This window comes from Pecten maximus, unplaced genomic scaffold (assembly GCF_902652985.1).
Source record: "Pecten maximus unplaced genomic scaffold, xPecMax1.1, whole genome shotgun sequence".
In the NCBI taxonomy this organism is placed as follows: Eukaryota; Metazoa; Mollusca; class Bivalvia; order Pectinida; family Pectinidae; genus Pecten; species Pecten maximus.
The window spans coordinates 23,528-44,103 of record NW_022982752.1 but is presented as its reverse complement, the minus strand read 5'-3'; the positions used below and the strand labels follow the sequence as shown (position 1 = coordinate 44,103).

The window sequence follows — 20,576 nt, the reverse complement described above, 5'->3', positions numbered from 1 at the left end:
TTTTTTTTTTTTTGTGAAATATATTGAACAATTCTTTTAGAATCAAAGAGGAAGTTAGGACACACAAAAGGCAAGTGAAATTAAAAGAAAAGAAGAGAATGCAGAAGCCAGCGGGAGAAAATATGCAGTTAGATGAAAAAACCTCCAGAGCTGTATTTGGAGAGAGTAAAATATGTATTATGCAAGTGGACGTAGCCACAATATATTGGATATAACCAGACTTACTATCCACAGGAAACATGCAAGGAAGGCATTGATATTGATCTTATTTGATAATTTTAAGAACTATATATGTTCCGGATATTGCCAAACGAAAACCTTTTGCAAGGAAACAAGTCATGATGTAGCTTGGGGTGGCCCGCTCATTGCCGTACATCCTCAGACAGGTTTAGAACTTTTATGCATCTCGATTACAAAGTGTCAAGGGTACAATCCCCATTTAAATTCGTGTTGCAAATGAGGATGAGGCTATCAATGAACCATTACATATACGTGCGGTAGGGGGTAGTATGTGCACTGAAAAGTGTCTGGACCAAGGGCTACTTCTAGGGGCTTTTTGTTTACACCAATTTTCTTCCCGAAATGAGACAAAAAGACCACATCCCAAACAAGTAAGAAAAACATGAACGGTATGTGTAACGTTTGAAAACGGAACCCGTTGAAACGTGAGCCACATGTACATGTTGCTCTGAATAACAGCACTGTTATAAGATACAATTCTGTATACAATTTAACAAGCATAAAATATTCGATCCATATAATGACCTTTGGTATATCTTCAAACTGTAATGTGATATACATATAAAATGTAAACGATATTGATCAACATTGATAAACAATTTGACATTTGACATTTATTGACCCATATTATAACCTTTGGTACAACTTATCACTATGATAAGATATTGATATAACACGTACACGATATTGATCGACACTGATTAACAATTTGACCCGTGACCTTTGTGACATATATAATGACATTTGGTATATCTCATCATTGTTATCAGATATACATATGACATGTACACGATTTTGATCGACTTTGATTGATAATTTGACCTGTGACCCTTGGTGACCTATATAATGACCTTTGGTATATCTTCAAACTGTGATATGATATTCATATAAAATGGGTACGATATTGATCAACCTTGATAAAATATTTGACCTTCGACCTTTGTTGACATATATAATGACCTTTGGTAAAATTTATCATTATGATAAGATATTCATGTAACAAGTACACGATATTGATCGACATTGATTAAAATTTGACATGTGACCCTTGGTGACCCGTATAATGACCTTTGGTATAAATTGACTTATATAAGTTATGCATATATGTAACATGTACAAGATATTGATCGACAAGGATTGACGTTGTGACCTGTGACCTTTGGTAACCAATATAATAACATTTGGTGTATCTTCAAACTAAAATAATATATGCATATAAAATGTATACGATTTTGATCGATATTTACCTTTGACCTTGGTTGACGCATATAATGAGCCTTCGTATAAATTAAACAATAATAAGATAATTATGTATGATATTCATCGACATCGTTTTTTTTTCATAAACCGGGATCCACTGTAACATTTGAATATGGAATCGGTGTCATTTTAAACATATAATCTGGAAATGGGTCAGTATGTCATGTGGTCCATTTTCAACGTGGAATATGGAACCGGGGTCATTTTCAGCAAAGATATGGAAATGGGTCAGCTTGTTGTGGGGTCCATTTTCAACGGGGAATATGGAACCGGGGTCATTTTCAGCAAAGATATGGAAATGGGTCAGTATGTCGTGGGGTCCATTTTCAACGTTGAATACGGAACCGGGGTCATTTTAAAAAAATAATAATATGGAAATGGGTCAGCTTGTTGTGGGGTCCATTTTCAACGTTAAATATGGAACCGGGGTCATTTTCAGCAAAGATATGGAAATGGGTCAGTATGTTGTGGGGTCCATTTTCAACATTAAATATGGAACCGGGGTTATTTTTCAGCAACTGATATGGAAATGGGTCAGTATGTCGTGTGGTCCATTTTCAACGTTGAATATAGAACCAGGGTCATTTTCAGCAAATGAAATGGAAATGGGTCAGTATGTCGTGTGGTCCATTTTCAACGTTGAATATAGAACCGGGGTCATTTTCAGCAAATGAAATGGAAATGGGTCAGTATGTCGTGGGGTCCATTTTCAACGTTGAATATGGAAAGTTTATACCAAAGGTCATTAAAATGGATATCAGCAGCCATGACAAAAGGTAGCAAGTCAGATTCTTCATAAATATGGACCAATGTCATGTACATGTCATATGCATGTCTTATCAAGTTAAAAGTTAAACCAAAGGTCAATAGTTAGGTCATAGGTCAATTTTTTTACCAATGTCGATTAATATCGTTTTCGTGCTAAGTGAACATCTTATAGCAGTGATAAGCTATACCAATGTTTACTAAATGGGATACCAAAGGTCAAAGGTCAAATTATTAATCAATGTCGACCAATATTTAATACATTTCATATGCATATCATATTAGTTTGAATATATACCAAAGGTCATTATATGGGTCACTAAAGGTCACAGGTCAACTTCTTAATTAATTTGGACCAATGACGTATAAATTTCATATGCATATCATATAACGATGATACGTTATACGAAAGGTCATTATCTAGGTCAACAAATGGCAAAGGTTAAATTGTTAATCAATGTCGATCAATATCGTGTACATGTCATATAAATATGTTATAACTGTGATGAGTTATTGCAGTATATTGGTCATCAAGGGTCAAAGGTCAAATTATTACTCAATGTCGATCAATATCGTATACATTTCATATGCATATCATACTACAGTTTGAATATATACCAAAGATCATTATTTGGGTCACAAAAGGTCACAGGTCAAATTCTTAATCAATATGGACCAATGTCATATACATGTCATATGCATATATTATAACGGTGGTAAGTTATACGATAGGTCATAGATTTCAACGTTGAAAATGGAATGGAACCGGTGTCCTATAAAATTCTGATCCCCATGAAATACCGACCCGGGTCAGTATTTTATGCATAAAATACTGACCCGGGTCAGTATTTTATGCATAAAATATTGATCCCCCCCATAAAATCTTGACCCCCCCTAACTGTGCTGAAACAGTTCACCTCAGTACATTATTAAATCATCTAATCTGTAATTCATTGTTTCCACAAGTTAGCCCAGGTAATACACAGGGTGTCATATATGTGTACCTGAGTTGGGGACCCCGGGGGCTATTGATAGTTATAACAGTACAGGTGTGAGCAGGTGACACAGACAGGTGACCAGCACACCTATTTAGATGTGATATTTTACTGAAGAGAAATTAATTTGAAGCCTTATAAAGCTTGTAATTATCAAATACTGTAGAAGTGAAATGAATTAAGATTATACACTAAAATTTTACTTTTATAAACATTCATATCTTATGTTTTGAATATACTGCATTCAAACAAAACATGAGTTTTATGAGGGTAGATGAGTGCTCTATGATATGTTTAATTATATATACAATGCAAACTTCTTCATATTTTCATATTTTTAAACAACTTTTGGAAGGAGGTGTGTAAGTGAAATAAGTTTTTACCGATGGTAAGATTATAGAATTCCATCAATCATTGATTATTTCATTGATTTAATTGGTGATGCTGTAAAATTCATTCGATATTGAAGAACTGAACATAAACACCATGTTGCCAAGTAGGTGACCATAAATAGGTAAAAAAAATTTCTAACTGATTGGCATACATGCATCTATAATTATTGTATAGTTTCCATAGATTTAATATATAACAATAACATTAATACAATTATCATTTGCCAAAGATATAGCATCCCCCCCCCCCCCCCCAAAGGGATTTTTTATTCTGTCCTTTAATGAGGAATTTTCTTGACAACATTATGTATAATTATGTGTACAATTTAATTAAGTGAAACAAGTTTATACCATATAACCATTTAAATGAATCCGTGTTTTTAATATATATATTACTGATGATATTTATATTGTTATCAAGGTATTTCACCTAGCTTCATAGGGCAATAAAAAGTTCTTTGTGCGAATGAAAGGTTTTATTTTTGACATCACTGATCAAGTATACAGTAACATGAATGTAAATCCTCATAGGATGATACAATGTATAAAAAAAGAAAATAGTATTTTTACAAAAAAATTAGTTCAGGATATATCTTAGCCCAGAGGTGTGTAATGTGGGAGTTGATAGTGTAGTTATAAAGGGGTTAGGTCAGTATTTTATGGGGGTAGGTCAGTATTTTATAGGGGTAGGTCAGTATTTTATGGGGGTAGGTCAGTATTTTATGGGAGTACATATTACTTAATTGGTGATGATTTGTATATTATAGAGGGTAGGTCAGTACTTTATGGGGGTAGGTCAGTATTTTATGGGGGTATGTATTACTTAACTGGCGATGATATGTATATTATAGGGGGTAGGTCAGTATTTTATGAGGGTATAGGTCAGTATTTTATGGGAGTATGTATTACTTAATTGGTGATGATATGTATATTATAGGGGGTAGGTCAGTATTTTATGGAGGTAGGTCAGTATTTTATGGGAGTACATATTAGTCAATTGGTGATGATATGTATATTATAGGGGTAGGTCAGTATTTTATGGGGGTAAGTCAGTATTTTGTGGGGGTAGGTCAGTATTTTATGGGGGTAGGTCAGTATTTTATGGGGGTAGGTCAGTATTTTGTGGGGGTAGGTCAGTATTTTGTGGGGGTAGGTCAGTATTTTATGGGGGTAGGTCAGTATTTTATGGGGGTAGGTCAGTATTTTATGGGAGTACATATTACTTAACTGGCGATGATATGTATATTATAGGGGGTAGGTAAGTATTTTATGAGGGTAGGTCAGTATTTTATGGGAGTATGTATTACTTAATTGGTGATGATATGTATATTATAGGGGGTAGGTCAGTATTTTATGAGAGTAGATATTACTAGTGGTGATGATATGTATATCCTTTAGGGTAGGCAGGGCATCCAATAGGCCCATGAGAATATGTTTTTGACTCCTCAAAATTATGTTTGACTCTTCGATGTGATAACTCAAGTCCATTTTTCAAATGTTTTGAGCCTAGATTTCTGAGAAACAGAAGATGTATGATAGAGGTTGTTTCTGTAAGAGGCTGTATGATAAAGGTTGTTTCTATAAGAGGATGTATGATAGAGGTTGTTACTATAAGAGGATGTATGATAGAGGTTGTTTCTATAAGAGGATGTATGATAGCGATTGTTACTATAAGAGAATGTATGATAGAGGTTGTTACTGTGGGAGGCTGTGTGATAGAGGTTGTTACTATAAGAGGATGTATGATAGCGGTTGTTACTATAAGAGGATGTATGATGGAGGTTGTTACTGTAGGAGGATGTATGATAGAGGTTGTTACTGTAAGAGGATGTATGATGGAGGTTGTTACTGTAGGAGGATGTATGATAGAAGTTGTTACTATAAGAGGATGTATGATAGAGGTCGTTACTGTAGGAGGAAGTATTATAGAGGTTGTTACTGTAGGAGGATGTATGATAGAGGTTGTTACTTTGGGAGGCTGTATGATAGAGGTTGTTACTATGAGAGAATGTATGATAGAGGTTGTTACTATAAGAGGATGTATGATAAAGAGGCTGTTATTGTAGGAGGCTGTAGGAAAGAGGTTGTTACTATAAGAGGATGTATGATAGCGGTCGTTACTGTAAGAGGATGTATGATGGAGGTTGTTACTGTAGGAGGATGTATGATAGAAGTTGTTACTATAAGAGAATGTATGATAGAGGTTGTTACTTTAAGAGGATGTATGATAGAGGTTGTTACTATAAGAGGATGTATGATAGAGGTTGTTTCTATAAGAGGATGTATGATAGAGGTTGTTACTATGAGAGAATGTATGATAGAGGTTGTTACTTTAAGAGGATGTATGATAAAGAGGCTGTTACTGTAGGAGGCTGTATAATAGAGGTTGTTACTATAAGAGGATGTATGATAGAGGTTGTTACTATAAGAGAATGTATGATAGAGGTTGTTTCTATAAGAGGATGTATGATAGAGGTTGTTACTATAAGAGGATGTATGATAGAGGTTGTTACTATAAGAGGATGTATGATAGAAGTTGTTAGTGTAAGAGGCTGTAAGATAGAGGTTGTTAGTGTAAGAGGCCGTGTGATAGAGGTTGTTACTGTAAGAGGATGTATGATAGAAGTTGTTACTGTAGGAGGATGTATGATAGAAGTTGTTACTATAAGAGGATGTATGATAGAGGTCGTTACTGTAGGAGGAAGTATTATAGAGGTTGTTACTGTAGGAGGATGTATGATAGAGGTTGTTACTTTGGGAGGCTGTATGATAGAGGTTGTTACTATGAGAGAATGTATGATAGAGGTTGTTACTTTAAGAGGATGTATGATAGCGGTTGTTACTATAAGAGGATGTATGATAGAGGTCGTTACTGTAGGAGGAAGTATTATAGAGGTTGTTACTGTAGGAGGATGTATGATAGAGGTTGTTACTTTGGGAGGCTGTATGATAGAGGTTGTTACTATGAGAGGATGTATGATAGAGGTTGTTACTGTAAGAGGATGTATGATGGAGGTTGTTACTGTAGGAGGATGCATGATAGAGGTTGTTACTATAAGAGGATGTATGATAGAGGTTGTTACTGTAAGAGAATGTATGATAGAGGTTGTTACTATAAGAGGATGTATGATAGAGGTTGTTACTGTAAGAGGATGTATGATAGAGGTTGTTACTGTAAGAGGATGTATGGTGGAGGTTGTTACTGTAGGAGGATGTATGATAGAAGTTGTTACTATAAGAGGATGTATGATAGAGGTCGTTACTGTAGGAGGAAGTATTATAGAGGTTGTTACTGTAGGAGGATGTATGATAGAGGTTGTTACTTTGGGAGGCTGTATGATAGAGGTTGTTACTATGAGAGAATGTATGATAGAGGTTGTTACTTTAAGAGGATGTATGATAGCTGTTGTTACTATAAGAGGATGTATGATAGAGGTCGTTACTGTAGGAGGAAGTATTATAGAGGTTGTTACTGTAGGAGGATGTATGATAGAGGTTGTTACTTTGGGAGGCTGTATGATAGAGGTTGTTACTGTAGGAGGATATATGATATAGGTTGTTACGATAAGAGGATGTATGATAATGGTTGTTACTGTAGGAGGATGTATGATAGATGTTGTTACTGTAGGAGGCTGTATGATAGATGTTGTTACTGTAGGAGGATGTATGATAATGGTTGTTACTGTAGGAGGATGTATGATAGAGGTTGTTACTGTAGGAGGCTGTATGATAGAGGTTGTTACTGTAGGAGGATGTATGATAGCGGTTGTTACTGTAGGAGGCTGTATGATAGAGGTTGTTACTGTAGGAGGATGTATGATAGAGGGTTGTTACTGTAGGAGGATGTATGATAGAGGTTGTTACTGTAGGAGGATGTATGATAGAGGTTGTTACTGTAGGAGGATATATGATATAGGTTGTTACTGTAGGAGGATGTATGATAATGTTTGTTACTGTAGGAGGATGTATGATAGAGGTTGTTACTGTAGGAGGAAGTATGATAGAGGTTGTTACTGTAGGAGGAAGTATTATAGAGGTTGTTACTGTAGGAGGATGTATGATAGATGTTGTTACTGTAGGAGGATGTATGATAGAGGTTGTTACTGTAGGAGGATGTATGATAGAGGTTGTTACTGTAGGAGGAAGTATTATAGAGGTTGTTACTGTAGGAGGATGTATGATAGAGGTTGTTACTGTGGGAGGATGTATGATAGAGGTTGTTACTGTGGGAGGATGTATGATAGCGGTTGTTACTGTGGGAGGATGTATGATAGAGGTTTTACTGTGGGAGGATGTATGATAGAGGTTGTTACTGTAGGAGGATGTATGATAGAGGTTGTTACTGTGGGAGGATGTATGATATAGGTTGTTACGATAAGAGGATGTATGATAATGGTTGTTACTGTAGGAGGATATATGATATAGGTTGTTACGATAAGAGGATGTATGATAATGGTTGTTACTGTAGGAGGATGCCCCATAGAGGTTGGTGTTCTTTATTGGGGACTGTTTCTAGCATATAATAAGATGGTGATGGTATGAATTTATTCACATTATAGCTCTAATATAATATATCACTCGGAAAAAAAGTTAATTATAAAAATTGATATGTCTAAAGTATTTGCCAACACTGTCTATTTAGAAAGTCTTAATTGCAACAGTTGGTCTCCCTATTATTCATCCTATTCATCAAACCATGCAATGTGAAGTATTTTTTCTGCACAAATTATATGTATGTATTAAAGTAAAATTGGTAAATATTCTATAAATTTTATAAGTTTTTGGGGCATCCAGGATTTCAGTTTTTGGGAAAACAGGATGACACCTTTATGATAATTGAATTTTATTTGAGGCATTTATTTTATTTATTTAGATTATAGTTTGAAAGTAATATTATCTATATACATGTATATCCTCATATAAGCAATGAAAATGTACTTGTATATACAGGTATATATATAATTACAACACATTGTTTTAAAGAAGGGTTTAAAACATCTTCAATTTATGCATCATAACTTATATATCTTAAGTTTTTAAGTATGATTTACCCCAAAACTAACATAAACTACATAATTATGTACATCATATTTTTCTTGTAAAGTACAGAAAATGCAGATGTTAGACATTAGACAGCATTGAACTTTCTTTTGTCAAAGTTAAAGAATCAATTAATATATATAATCAGAGATGTATATATAACTTACTTCATTTTCATTTGTATATACAGTATATAGTTATACAGATTTCTTATATGAAATCCTCGTTATACATGTATACCATGTTCAAATGAACAAATATGGATAGATTAATTGATACTAAATCATTAACACTATAAACTTTCTTTAGCCATATACATGTATGTATATACCTGGTCATATTGTATAGGCCTGAAGGCCACACCTGAGTGCATGGTCACCTATAGCAACTGGTCATGATCTCACCTTTGCAGCTGATTATAATTAGCCCCCTGGCCCTATCCTCAGGTGTGAGACCGACAACCTGTTTATTTCTTGCAGGACTGACATGTAAGAATTATGTATAAAAGCTTAGAAGATTTAATAATGCTGTCAAGTTTGCTTTTATGTAAATTGTTTCATCACAATGTAGGGGGGGATCAATATTTTATGGGGTAGGTCATTATTTTATGCATAAAATATGGGGGGTCAATATTTTATATGACACCGGGTTCCATTTTCCCTGGGGGTCCATTTTCAACGTTACACCTGTACCTGCCACGATAGCCCTGGTCAGACACTACTACACTAATCTATTCGTTACATATTTTTTAAAATTATTTTATCCCACTTTTTTTATCATAGAGATCTAAAAACACAATACGAATCTTTTAAAAAATGTATTTTTATCTGTTTTTAAACTCAAATAAAATAAATTTAATAGTATTTTGTTTGGTCCTTAATGACAAAGAACAAAGCCTCATTGAGTCATATAACCGGAATCATGACAACGGATAAAGGACTGACACAATTGTTTAGCTTCATGGAAATGCAGTAAGCTATATTCACTTTCACTTTCAGTACCGTGTTGTTTTGAGACTTCGTTTCGAGTGATCGAAAACGAAAGTGCTTTCTAACAGGCCATTGACTTCAAACTTAGCACCGGTGAATATATCAATATAGCTATATAAAATCAACATTATCAATGGGGATCCATCATGTTTCGAAAATATTCTGCTTTTTAAGATATGGTCGAAAATCACTGAGTGTTCATGACATGGCTGGAACTCCCACTAAAAAACTTCCTGGTTGCTAAGTATTTACACTTGGAGTAAATACCTTATAATTGTATAAGGTAATATGAAGCAAAGTAATTATGACAAAGTCAAAAACAAAGTATAAAGTAAATACCTACATACCTTCCTTAGAGACAGGTGAGCAGAGACCTATATACTAGTATATAGGTCTCTGAGGTGAGGGAGTGAGTGGTATACTGCCTGAAAGAAGGCTTTTCCTTCGGAGCCTAAATTACAATTAGCAATGCGCATGCGTGCTGTATCTAAATCAATATTATTGATAATATATATATATAATTAGTCGTAGACATAGCTCTACAGAGCTAATGTGCTTTGTTTTACATGTACGACTTTAAATAAATCTTTTTGTATCTTGTAACATACGGTATCCTCCAAGACTTCTGAACGGCTTCCCAGGGCGGCACGACGAATTACCCAAATCTACCAAATCTACCCAAATCCACCCAAATCTACCCATATATTCCACACAAAATAATATAATAATATATATTACATCAATAACGTATCAAAAAGATGTTTTTAACATCTTATAATGATTATTACGTACGGTCTTTGTCGATTGGTTTACAATTTAAAATTTAAGTAGGGGTTACCTACCTTATAAGGCTGCTAACATGTTGGTACGGGTCGTGATATTTCGTGTTTTTGTTTAATTTTTTTTTCAAATGGATTGACTTTAAACATATTTCATTGCCAACTGCCTGATTACATTGAAATAGGCATAAACATAAAATAGGCATATAAAATATTTAGCATAGACACTGGTCTGTAAGAATATAAGAATACCTAGCAATATTTGTTGCTGTATTTAATGTAGTGTAAATGGATCTATAGAACTTTACTAAATACTATTGAACCTATAGAATTTTACTTAATACTATTGAACCTATACAATGTAGTTATTTGGATGTAATTGCGATATTATAGTTCATTTTTGGAAATAAGTTTATAATTTTTCTAAAGGAAATTAAATGGATGTAGCTGCTGCCGAAAAGAAGTGATGTCATGTTGAATTATTAACTTACTTGCAATGGATACAGCGGTAAATAGTGTCTTCTGATATATACTGGTCTATGATCTTACGAAGCTCCGCCCTCTAATTAGATGGGCGTGGCTTGAACTGTAATTACACCAATCGCGGTGCGTCTGCGTAGCCCAAGACATTTTGTAGGTATCCCGCCCACGTTTCTCATCAGTTTTTAAAGATTTTTTTTATTATTCCGTAATTCTAGAACGTACAATTGCATATTTTTGATTTTGTAAAGTTTATTATATTAAATAATATTCGTTTCTGATAAAAAAACCAAAAAAAAAACAATTGAGAATAGATAAATATCGAATTTAAAACAATAGAAAAATATTGAATTTAAAACAATTGTATTGCTAACAATACACAAAAGGATTGGACGCTAGTTCAAATTCACAACTTATCAATGTCCTCTCCGTAATACAATTATACATATAACTTATCAATGTCCTATCCGTAATACAATTATACATATAACTTATCAATGTCCTCTCCGTAATACAATTATACATATAACTTATCAATGTCCTCTCCGTAATACAATTATACATATAACTTATCAATGTCCTATCCGTAATACAATTATACATATAACTTATCAATGTCCTATCCGTAATACAATTATATATATAACTTATCAATGTCCTCTCCGTAATACAATTATACATACAGTATAGAAACTTAGCAATGGTATAATGATCATCACCATATAATAATTCTATCACAGTATTTTTAGAAAGCAGAAAGGAAAGTGAAGGATATGGTAGGAGGGATTTCATAGACATAGACATCAAGACTAAATATGCTCTCAAAACGATATATATAGCATCAGTATTAGAATACTCAGATAAAGTTTGGGATAACTGTACAAAAAACGAATCTGATTTACTGAATCTGTTCAACTAGAAGCTTTAAGGATTATAACAGGTTTAAAATTGTCAATTACGAAACAAAGCTAGTGATTTAAATTATGATAAATGTATGGATCATTTGGTTGATGATGGTTCTTGTACATGTGGTGTTAATATTAAAAACGAAATTCATTTCTTCTTCCAATGTCCACTTTATTTGAATATTTGACATCACATCATAACAGTTTATAACCTTCTAGGATATGTCAATCTTCACGTTATATTTATATGGTACCGTTGACTTGCCAGCTGATATATATAGAATCTTATTAGTTCTTATCTAAAAAAGTTAACGCTTTCAAAATCATAAGTAATATAATATTATTATGTCTATATACTCATTTATTTATAAATATTTATACAAAAGTTCTATCAATTAAAAATACATCATGAGTACATAGTAGTATGAGAGTGAGTGAGAATGTGTTTTCTTTGTTTATATACATGTACATGTATATCAATTATTAACTTCTAATATTTTCCTACTACATACTAATTTTGTAATACTCATATGTTCATTAAACTGGAAATCTATAGGAAAAAACTAATATAGGCTGAGCCTGTTGTCCAATCCCCTTTGCCAACACCAAATGTATATTCTGAACTTGTAAGATTAAACAACATCACAAGAGGAAATAGAATATGTACATGTAATATGTTGCAACCAGAACGAAATAGGAGACGAGTTCCATTATTTATTTAATTGTAGCGACCAACAAATATCATTTATCTGGACAAATATATATCTAGGTACTATTAAGAAAGACCCAGTACATTGAAGCATAATATCCCTTTTCTATTTTTAGTAGATTTCGAGGAATTGAAATCACTAATGAAGTTTGAAATGGAATCTTTGTCATTGTTTAACCTAGTTTTTCTTACTATTTTGTCCTTTCATATGTTGAAATGACGGTCGTCTTCAGTGCTAATGCATTTATATCGACATAATGATTAATCTTTATTTTAAATGTAATCAATAAAATTATAACAAATAAACATAAATAACAAAAGTTTATTTTTTCAGTAAGAGATAGTGATGTAAACCTCTTGCACAAACAGCAAATATATATATGTATGTTTGAATATCAATTTTCGTGTAAAAATAGATTATGATTTTAGTTGAGCGGCAAATATAAGTTTCTGCTAAAGTTGAAAACAAATGGAAATGCGGTTGTTTTGTAATTCATGTCTTCTTTTCAAACATGGATGCATACTTATATCTACACAACTCCGTTCAGACAATAACGCGTGTACCTGACTGCGATCGGGTATACCGCTAAACAATCAGCAGGTGTGAAAATTTCGGTCCACGCTCGTCTACCTGTCACAGCATCACGGGGGTCTGTGATTTCGAGTATACTAATTGACACGCGCATATAATTGTTTATGATTTGATGCATGTCACGGTCTCACGACATCAAATATATCCTGAAAATAATATGTTATAGAGTCTATTCAAAACAAAACAATCTCCCATCTTTGGACTAACAACAATGCAGAATCTATAAATAACAGACTGAAACAGGTAAGTTGACTGGAAAGTACAGAAACTGCCCGACCTCGAAAATGGCACTGGTTTCAGAGATGCAAATGCTGGATCTCAGGCGTGCTCTGCACGGTACAGGCAATTTTAGACTAACATATCAAACAAAATCTTTTCAAGTCGCTCCACATATTTGGCAAGATAAAACATCTGAAGAAAAGTCAATTCATTTCCGTAGATTTTTGGCAAACAAGAAACGTTCCCAAATCAGCAGCTTTAAATTTGCTATGGCCTCAAATGTTGAGTTTCAGTGTCCGAGGCCAAAACAATCTTGCGGCAAAAAGCCATATCAACTCAAATGCGTGAAATCGTCAAAAACCAGGACACAGAAAAACTGTTGAAACCAGACCATTTTCTTCATGGGCTAGTCCAGTATATTGACTTGACACTGACATTGGATACACATTTTAATTATTTTTATATTTTGCATTTTTTTTTATTTTAGTGGTAAATACACCACGTTACAGTAGTCAATTTCAGACTCGTCACATCGTCAGGTGCACTTTGCGTTCGGGCTAAAGTGAGAACTGAAATTTGTCTACTGTATCAGTCAATGACAGTATTGTAAGTGTACATTTTAGAGTGTGTAGAGTTTTTGATATATGTGGTTTTTATATATGTGGCACAGATTATGAGATAAATTACTATATATACGTATATTGTTGTTCGACATAATTTTAACGATATTCGAAATTACTTTAAACAGTATTTTATTCAATTCATAGACATTACATACAAATATACAAAATAACAGTTCATATCTCCAGAGTTCCATAATTTTAAAGCTGACGGCAAGAAAGATGATTTATAATAATTTGTTTTTGTCTGAACTGATAACAGCTGATCAGCTTGTCTGGTTCTATAATCATGAAGATCTGAGTGTAAGGAAGGTACAAGGGAACATAGATAGTTTGGTGTTTTATTGTGAAACATTTTGTGAAATTGGACAATTTTATGCTTTTTTCTTCGTTCTGATAATTTTCCCCAGCATAAGTCTTTATATAACAGTTCTGTGTTAACAATTTTTGTAGCACCTGTCACTATCCTGCCAGCTTAATTTGAACTTGCTCTATTTTGCCTATACGATATTGTGGTAGTGCATCCCAAACAGTATCGGCATATTCTAATATTGGTCTTATGAAAGATATATATATAGAGTCTGTAGAGAGTTTCTATCAAGAACATATTTCAGTTTCCTCAGTGTACCTAAACGTATGGAAGTTGTCTTTAAAATGTATTCAATGTGGTCAACCGAGTCAAAGCTAGAGGACAAGTATACACCAAGATGCTTACGAGATGTCTGCATTGGATACGACTGTATTGTTCATAAAAATATTCGAAATTATTTAAATGTACAGAATAAATACATAGTAATGTTATGAATGTATGTAAAAAATTATATGGGTATGTAACAACTGGATTTTAACATGATATACAGACGTTTATATTTACATATAGGCTTTGCTTAGAATTAAAGAAGACTTTTGTCTAAGAATTATTTCATACTATTTTTATACATCGACTTCACGAATTGCTTGTTATATAATCAATATTCTACGTACTTTGTTGTTCCTTGACATTATATGCATAAGGGGAGATAACCGCTACTGAAGTTAGAGTGTATGTGTACATTAGATCGATTCATGGTGCTTTACGCGACAATGGTGCACTAAAATATTGATTTTACAAGTTCACTTTCCCAAATTATAAGCTTCAAGTATGATTTTGCTAGATTTACATAGTAGATTAAAGTAGATTTGGGTAGATTTGGGTGGATTTGGGTAGATTTGGGTAATTCGTCGCGCCCGGTCAGATCAGACCTGCAGACCAGTCAATTTTAAACAAAGATGCACTGTACATGTGAAGTACAACTATTCTTAATAGAAAAAGAAAAATCCCGCGGATAAGCAATTAGATCGACTATGGTTGAGAAGATGAATTATTTATACGATCGTATCTGTAAGCTGTAAAACGAAAGTAAGTCTAGCCCAACTAGGTGAAGCAAATGCTGCTATTTTCGCAATAATTGTTCGTTTTACTTGATACGATAGCTATGAACAAAATCAGTGTTACCTTCCGTTGTACTTTAGCACATTGGTGTTTCAACAAGAAAATGCAGCAAAGCTGCTGGATAGATTCATTAAAAAAAATCTTCAAAGACAAGTAAATCATGTAATTGTTTTATTCATCACTAATGACTAATCTCAAGAGATATTTACCATTCAAAATTTTAATTTCCTACGTATAGTCGGACGTCTTTAAAGCCACATACTCCCGAACAACCTAAAATTCTAGTTGCACACATGCATTAATAGCAATCCAATATGCTCATTCACGCTCTCCTAACATTAAAATGACTACTGGCTTAGACGCTTGACCGAGGGAGTCCTTGAGACATCAGTGTATAAAATAGCCTAATAATGCTTAAACATATTAACAGAATATTCGCGTAATACACAGGTAACTGAACAAAGTAAACAAACATAGTTAACATTTAAATCCTTTATTCTATAATGTAGCAAAATGCAAACAACATATTAATAAAATCATAGATCGGTAAAGTTGACAATGTTCAAAAGCTAACCAGTAATCAAATAGACGTCCAGAAAAATCGGAATTCGAGTCTATTCCGTTTTCTTCTCTCATTAAGTTCCAGTGAATCATTTCCTTTCCTAAGAAAATACTTGGGTTTTGCAGATTCCACACACTTTTGTGTCTTTTTTTTTTTTTTGGCAGAATCTGTCTGCGTTTTTGCAGTTTCACGCTTGCGGCGTTCCGCCATTTTGTATGGACTGTAAAACCCGCCGTTGCATTGTGGGGCTAATTTTCAGAGAAACTTGGTCAAGCAGCCACAGTTATTATGTTTGGGAATTCCCCGTATACTTTCATAAATACACATTTTCTTTCAGTTTCTGATTCACATCAATCTGGTAGGTATGCATCAAGTCCGAAAACTGTAAAAAGCTCAAAATGTAAACATTGATATACCGGTATATGTTTCTTTGTGGGTATGTGGCTTTAAGTGCATGTAATTACAGTTACTTTTTTTTTTGTTGAATCTGCAAAATACAAGTTTTAAATTTTTAACTTTGCAAGCATAAGTGTGTTATAGTTTAAAGATAAAAATATTAATTTCAAATGATACACAATTTCTCTTTGGATTCAATATCCTTTTAAAATGACTAATCAATATAGTGAAAGTAGTCAATCATCAAATTATCTCTCTTTAGAAGTATTTAAGTTCTAAACTGTGTATTACTTTCATTTACTAATTATCAAGGATTCTTGCATGGTGTGGTTCATGGAAAGCAATTAAATTTCTCACAAGTAGATATAAATTATTCCTCCTTTCCTCACAACTAATTTCATCAGCAGAACCATTAAGTCATTGAATCAATCCATTTAATTAAAACTATCGAAAATTCATTTGGCAATCATAAAACTTTCACTAGCTAAATCTATAACCATCCGTCAAAACTATATATTTAAGAATGGACTAATATAAAGGCAAATATTCCTTAGCAACAATATTGTGATTGATCAATATTACATATCCCTTAACAGCATATGCACAAATCCATTTGATAAGGTACTATCACTATCTGCATACAGAAATCAAGTCCAAATAGCTACATGTACACCCACTGGTAAAAAAGTGTATAAGGTATATATATATATATCTATACGTATAATCCACCATAACTATTTACAGAATGGATTAAAGCAAATCTCTATTAGAAACAGCTGGATATTTATGTAAACAATTATCTGCAGCAATCTTTACAAAAATACTATGTGAGTTTATAATTACATTAGTCAACCTTTGTACTTCAATTGATGCAACCCTACGTATTATAAACCCAATATTCTAATCTACTGGATAAAGGGGGGTTCCAGTAATTTAGTGGTAATCCGAGCGCCATAGGCGCGAGCAGAATGTTTTTGGCCAGAGGTCCGGAGGCTAAAATTTCGGAAAATGAAAAGATTATAGCAAATTTTGCAATCTTTCGGGGATAAGATTTCTCGTCCGAAAGAGAAGTTATTTGCTCTAGAATATACCCAATTTAGATATATCCATTCTCCAATACACCGAAATGCAACAAAAACTACAAGCAAGAACTTCTGGAACAACGAAACTGTTGTCTGTTGACTCCAGTAGTAATATTCTGTGATGCACACATGACAATTTTCAATGTAAAAAGTTTTAGAAATTTTAAGCAATAATTGTATCTAACAAAGAATAACAAAGAGTCTGATCTGGATGAACATTTTTCTCCGCACTTTCTTGCTAGACTTCCAGTTAATATTTCAATTAATATTCTATATTCAAATTACCGCAACTGAGCCTTCCGAAGTGTATGTAAACATAAATATGATCGGTTCAGTATCACTTCATTCAATAAACTTTATCAATGAACGTTCAAGTCAGCACAAATAGTCTTCTATCTTACCTGAAAAGTCCACTATATCCTTATTTAAAGATGTAAGTGGCATAAGAAGACCAAAATTAGCTGATATAAACACTTATAAACGAACTTACCTTTCAAATTGTTCCCACAAAACAAACTCTCTCCTCTCTATCGCCGAGCGTCTGCTTCCACTTGGCAACCATGACACCTTGTCGATTTCCGGCCTAATCTCGAACCCAATCAAACTGTCCGACAGATATTTCTACTAAAATACTATAGAACTTCAACTACACATTTACTTTTATAATAAAATATCTATTGTATGAGAATTCTCTCGATTTTAGCTCTTGAAATCAGTTTATTTATGTTTCTTATTCATAAAACCCGCGAGATCTCGAAACCGCGATTTCCGGTTTACAGTTACTTCCGTTTTAGAGGGGCAAAAACAGATTAAAAGCCTCTCGGCAAAGACCGGCCTCCGCGCGCTGAGGCTTTTAAAAAAAATGCGAAAATAATCCGGTATAATGTTCAATGACCTTCTGTTTTTATTATCGTTCATGCATGTTTTCCGGGTCACGTTCTAATAGCATGTGGGCTTCCGGTTACGTCATCAAATTCATTTCCCGCGAATTTATTTGGAAATCTAAATTACCCTTTAAAATCAACTGAAGTGAAAGAAATAAAAAATGTCTAAATAGAAATATTGTAATTAGTATTTAGTGCAACATTAAAGTTTCATCGTAAATGATTGCTACGATTCGCTAACCTAAAGCTTAAGTAATTGAAATCAAATTATTTTAAAATTCACATTCCGTTTCTATTATAATTTTAAAATTTTTATCACAAGATCGTTTAGAAGCTTTGCAGTACTGACTCTTTCAAACGCACAGATGCTTTGATTTGAGCAAAGACGGCGACCTGAAGCTGTGAGGCGGTTTGGATTGGAATTAAATTGCGTATATTTCGGCAAGTAAACATCGTACAATGTTCCCGTGTGGTCAGATCATCTAAGTTTGTCAATGTGTATTCAAAACAGTTGTTGTTTAGTCGCTACGGTCATTAACATAAAAATTTGGATTATTATATAAATACTTATTTAATTATAGAGTTTATTAAAGTAATTACTTTTGGAATAGCATTAACACATAGATTTCGGAGTTTTCTAAAATTAGCCCAATCGTCTTCATTTCCAGATCGTTTAGCTTTACGATGTAGGTATTTTTTGCGTATCATTCTCCTTACCATGTTGGTTAACCATGTAGGAGAATTATTTCTTACGGTTATAGAAGTCTTGAATGGTATACATTTTTTGGCTGTACTGAGTATAATATCGGTAAGTTGGTTTGTGCTTTTGTCAATGTCAGCATAATCAAATATAGTGTCCCAGTCGATTTGAGAAAGTCTATCTCTATAATCATTGTAGTCACCATGGTCGTATAGCCATATACTGCGTTTAAAACATTTTTGGGTAGGTTTAGATATATTGATACTACCATAAATAGGACAGTGGTATCTCAAAGGTTGGTCGAGAAAGCTTTCGCCAACATGACAAATGTTAACTAATGATGGATCGCTAGCGTATACTATATCAAGGAGGGAGGATGATGATTCAGTGAAGAAGGTGGGGCTCGCGACGCTCTGCGTGAGGTTTAAAATAGTTAGTAAGTTACGAAGATGTGTGGAGTGGTTGTTATCGCTTAAGAGATTTGCATTGAAGTCGCCAGTAATTATAATATTGGAAATTCCAGTGTTAAATGCAAGTTCAATGGAATGAGCAATGTGATCCCAGCAAGCGACAGGGGCGTTTGTTGTGATTAGTTGAAGTAAATGTAGTGATTTGTGATTATGATTTGTGAGAAGTAGTCTTAGTATAAAATAGGAATTCAGAGCAAAACAAAATAGCAAGATGTTTACCCCAAGTACAAGCAAATATATATGAACAGCATAAAATAAGAGAAGTTTGAAACATTTTTTTTTTCAACTTTGAAGTCAGTCGTGTCATGTCCGTGTGCAAAGATCACACCTCGGCCGAAACTACGTAATCTGATCACGGGGACCAGCTAGTCGCTTTAGTTTTATTTTCTATTTGGATCAATCTGAGTGCACAATTCCCCCCGTACTATAAAAAATGTCTAGGCGGAAAAAATCCAACTCATCCTCAAAACAAGTTATCTGAATGATAATAAACGTACTTTATTAATCAAAATACATAATTGAACAATCGATGTGGTCTAAAATATACAATGATATCTACTTTGCTGGTTAACGTTTTTGAAGGTATACTTTGATATAATGAACTTTATATAAATACATAGCTTTGCTCAAAAATGTATTTTTGTTATTTCTTTCTATATAAAATCTTTATCAGTGACAGCTACCGGTATTAAATCTAATTAGTCTGGTCAACATAATTAAAAACATAATTAAAACTAGATGTATAGGGGCGAGACGAATAGCCAGACGTTTGGAACATTTTAGAGTTCCTGTGTATACTTACTATATTTATCGACCAATCAGACGGCCTGTTTTAAAACAGATCTCTTCAAAATATACCACAGGGGCTAAGGGTGTGTTCTCCATTTGCCCACTTTTTTTAGAACAAAGAAAAGTGTATACATAGGAGAACAATGGAAAACCAATTATAGTCAGTTCCATAATAATTTTACCTGTGTTTACCTGTATGATTTACCTGTGCTAAAAAGTGGGCAAAAAGAGAGGTATATTTATGTACCCGAGAAGTGGGGAAAATAACACTAAGTT

At 33.5% G+C, this 20,576-nt stretch overlaps 1 long non-coding RNA gene across 1 annotated transcript in view; it reads right to left on the bottom strand.

Annotated features, from left to right (window-relative positions):
• Positions 1-10,124, bottom strand: part of LOC117320901 — a 35,084-nt gene extending 24,960 nt beyond the window's left edge. Inside the window, exon 1 of the long non-coding RNA XR_004531173.1 lies at positions 10,029-10,124. This is a non-coding gene — a long non-coding RNA (uncharacterized LOC117320901). The remainder of the gene's footprint in view (positions 1-10,028) is intronic.
• Positions 10,125-20,576: the final 10,452 nt, after the last annotated feature.